Raw genomic sequence first — 4,749 nt, 5'->3', positions numbered from 1 at the left:
CCACCTGATCTGCCTCTTGAGAAATTTGTATGCAGGTGAGGAAGCAACAGTTAGAACTGGACATGGAACAACACACTGGTTCCAAATAGGAAAAGGAGTACGTCAAGGCTGTGTATTGACACCCTGCTTATTTAACTTATATACAGACTACATCATGAGAAACGCTGGACTGGAAGAAGCACAAGCTGGAATCAAGATTGCCGGGAGAAATATCAATCACCTCAGATATGCAGATGACACCACCCTTATGGCAGAAAGTGAAGAGGAACTCAAAGCCTCTTGATGAAAGTGAAAGTGGAGAGTGAAAAATTTGGCTTAAAGCTCAACATTCAGAAAACAAAGATCATGGCATCTGGTCCCACCACTTCATGGGAAATAGATGGGGAAACAGTGGAAACAGTGTCAGATTTTATTTTTGGGGGCTCCAAAATCACTGCAGATGGTGACTGCAGCCATGAAATTAAAAGACGCTTACTTCTTGGAAGGAAAGTTATGACCAACCTAGACAGCATGTTCAAAAGCAGAGACATTACTTTGCCAACAAAGGTCCATCTAGTCAAAGCTATGGTTTTTCCAGTGGTCATGTATGGATGTGAGAGTTGGACTGTGAAGAAGGCTGAGCGCCTAAGAATTGATGCTTTTGAACTGTGGTGTTGGAGAAGACTCTTGAGAGTCCTTGGACTGCAAGGAGATCCAACCAGTCCATTCTGAAGGAGATCAGCCCTGGGATTTCTTTGGAAGGAATGATGCTGAAGCTGAAACTCCAGTACTTTGGCCACCTCATGCAAAGAGTTGACTCATTGGAAAAATCTCTGTAGCTGGGAGGGATTGGGGGCCGGAGGAGAAGGGGACAACAGAGGATGAGATGGCTGGATGGCATCACCGACTCGATGGATGTGAGTCTGAGTGAAGTCCGGGAGTTGGTGATGGCCAGGGAGGCTTGGTGTGCTTCAATTTATGGGGTTGCAAAGAGTCGGACACGACAGAGCGCCTTAACTGAACTGAATAGATGGTCACCTAACCCCATCCAGAAGTGAAAGCTTACATTTGGGTGAAGTTCTAATTGTTAGAATTAGTGACCTAATGTCTGCTTTCCTATACTTCTACTGATTCTAGTTGTTTCCTTTAGTTAAAATTCTTGACCCCCTTTTTAAAAAAATTTAATGTGTGATATAATTCACATAACATAAAACATATTATTTTAACCATACTTAACTATACAGTTCAGTGTATAGTTCAGTGTTTTTGTTGTTATTTAGTCACTAAGTCATGTCCAGCTCTTTGTGATCCCACGGACTGCAGCATGCCAGGCTTCCCTGTCCTTCAGTATATATAATTGAGTGTATAGTGTAGTGTATAGTCCAGTGTATATTCATATTGTTGTGCAATTCTCATCATCATCTATCTCCTGATGGGTGTATAGCAAAAGATTAATTAACCAAGTATACAAGGTGCAGGGTTAAAAACTTTAAATTTCACCTTAAGCTTCAAGAAAAAAAAATTTTTATGCCCAAGTTACAGGAAGAAGTAGCTTCAAACTTCACTGGTCTAGTCAAACTGATCACAGAAAATGTATTTGCTCTTCAAAAGAATGTTAACCAAAATAAGGTGGACTGAAACAACTACCTTCTTAAACGGAAACTGTCCCCGTTAAACACTAACTCCTCATCCTTCCTCCTCACAGCCTCACCTCTCCAACCCTTGGCATCTACCAGTGTACTTTCTGACTCTTTGAATTTGAATATTCTAGGTACCTTGTATAAGTGGAATTAATAAGCCTGTACCTAATGTTTGTTGGCCTGGAGAAGGGAATGTCAGCTCACTCCAGTATTCTTGTCTGGAGAATTCCATGGACAGAGGAGTCTGATGGGCTATAGCCTGTGGAGTCGCAAAGAATCGGACACGACTAAGTGACTAACACTAACACACTAATATTTATTGGAATGCATTTTTAAGGTTACCTTAAAAAGCATATTATAAGCAGAGACATTGCTTTGCTGACAAGGATCTGTATAGTCAAAGCTATGGTTTTTCCAGTGGTCATGTATGGATGTGAGAGTTGGACCATAAAGAAAGCTGAGCACTGAAGAATTGATGCCTTTGAACTGTGGTGCTTGAGAGTCCCTTGGACTGCATGGAGATCAAACCAGTCAATCTTAAAGGGAATCAACCCTGTATATTCACTGGAAGGACTAATGCTGAAGCTAAAGTTCCAATACTATGGCCACCTGATGCGATAAGCTGACTTATTAGAAAAGACCCTGATGCTAGGAAAGATTAAAGACAGGAGGAGAAGGGGACAACAGAGGATGAGATGGTTGGATGACATCACCGACTCAATAGACATGACTTTGCGCAAGCTCCAGGAGATGGTGAAGGACAGGGAAAAGTGGCATGCTGCAGTCCATGGGGTCCCAAAGAGTTGGACACAACTGAGCGCCTAATATCTAAGGTGATTGATATTTCTCCTGGCAATCTTGATTCCAGCTTGTGTTTCTTCCAGTCCAGCGTTTCTCATGATGTACTCTGCATATAAGTTAAATAAACAGGGTGACAATATACAGCCTTGACGAACTCCTTTTCCTATTTGGAACCAGTCTGTTGTTCCATGTCCAGTTCTAACTGTTGCTTCCTCACCTGCATACAGATTTCTCAGAGGCAGGTCAGGTGGTCTGGTATTCCATCTCTTTCAGAATTTTCCACAGTTTATTGTGATCCACACAGTCGATCACAATAGTCAATAAAGGCTTTGGCATAGTCAATAAAGCAGAAATAGATGTTTTTCTGGAACTCTCTTGCTTTTTCCATGATCCAGTGGATGTTGGCAATTTGGTCTCTGGTTCCTCTGCCTTTTCTAAAACCAGCTTGAACATCTGGAAGTTCACGGTTCACATATTGCTGAAGCCTGGCTTGGAGAATTTTAAGCATTACTTTACTAGCGTGTGAGATGAGTGCAATTGTGTGGTAGTTTGAGCATTCTTTGGCATTGCCTTTCTTTGGGATTGGAATGAAAACTGACCTTTTCCAGTCCTGTGGCCACTGCTGAGTTTTCCAAATTTGCTGGCATATTGAGTGCAGCACTTTCACAGCATCATCTTTCAGGATTTGAAATAGCTCAATTGGAATTCTATCATCTCCACTAGCTTTGTTCATAGTGATGCTTTCTAAGGCCCACTTGACTTCACATTCCAGATGAAGAGGAACTAAAAAGCCTCTTGATGAAGGTGAAAGTGGAGAGTGAAAAAGTTGGCTTAAAGCTCAACATTCAGAAAACAAAGATCATGGCATCCGGTCCCATCACTTCATGGGAAATAGATGGGGAAACAGTGGAAACAGTGTCAGACTTTATTTTTCTGGGCTCCAAAATCACTACAGGTGGTGACTGCAGCCATGAAATTAAAAGACGCTTACTCCTTGGAAGGAAAGTTATGACCAACCTAGATAGCATATTCAAAAGCAGAGACATTACTTTGCCAACAAAGGTTCGTCTAGTCAAGGCTATGGTTTTTCCTGTGGTCATGTATGGATGTGAGAGTTGGACTGTGAAGAAGGCTGAGCGCCTAAGAATTGATGCTTTTCAACTGTGGTGTTGGAGAAGACTCTTGAGAGTCCCTTGGACTGCAAGGAGATCCAACCAGTCCATTCTGAAGGAGATCAGCCCTGGGATTTCTTTGGAGGGAATGATGCTAAAGCTGAAACTCCAGTACTTTGGGCACCTCATGCGAAGAGTTGACTGATTTGAAAAGACTCTGATGCTGGGAGGGATTGGGGGCAGGAGGAGAAGGGGAAGACAGAGGATGAGATGGCTGGATGGCATCACTGAGTTGATGGACGTGAGTCTGAGTGAACTCTGGGGGTTGGTGATGGACAGGGAGGCCTGGCATGCTGCGATTCATGGGGTTGAGAAGAGTCGGACACGACTGAACGACTGATCTGATCTGATCTGAGCGACTAATACTTTCACTTTCTTTCACTTTTAATATGTCTTGACCTCTTTCTTGATGTCTTTTGAAATATTTTAAAAATCTTAAGTTGCCTCTTATTTTTCTTTCTTTATTGGTTAATCAGTTCAATCTCTTCCAATATATGAAATGGATATTAAACTACTAGGTACTATGTTTTTCCTCCCCTGTGTACACTTATTATGGTAAACATACTTTTGAGGATCAAATGCATTTTTTGTGATGCTGTTTGACTGGACTAGTGAGGCCTAGAACTAATTCTTCCTGTAATTTAGACATAAAAATTTTATCTTGAAGCCTAAGGTGAAATGCAAAGTTTTTAACCTGTGCCTTATATACTTGGTTAATTAATCTTTTATTATACAATTAATACATGAGTAAGTTATTTTGGTAAAAGTTCTATACCATAGATAAATATGTAGAATAAAATAAGAGAGATCCTTCTTTCCACTCCTCTCTCCTAAATACTCTTTCCAAGAGATAAACATTCAACAGTTTAGGTCCTTATTTTATGTATTTAAGTATGCACACATACATACTTGTTTGTGTATATATGTATTAATATATATATACATTTGTAGTCTTATAAAAATAGGATATTGCTTTGGGTGTTTTTTTCTACATCTCAGTTAATTCCCTTATACTTTTCTGAGTTAAATGGTTTGCCTGGAACATTTTAAAGCCACATACATTGTTATTGAAAGTTTGGTACTAGAGTAAAAATTTTGGTACTAAATTCAAGACATTTTAAAATGCCATCTGTTTATGTTTTCATTTTGTCAATGAA

The sequence above is a fragment of the Bos javanicus genome, chromosome 11 (genome assembly GCF_032452875.1).
Source record: "Bos javanicus breed banteng chromosome 11, ARS-OSU_banteng_1.0, whole genome shotgun sequence".
NCBI lineage: Eukaryota > Metazoa > Chordata > Mammalia > Artiodactyla > Bovidae > Bos > Bos javanicus.
The sequence above is the reverse complement of the archived record's forward strand: the minus strand, read 5'-3'. Positions refer to the sequence as shown.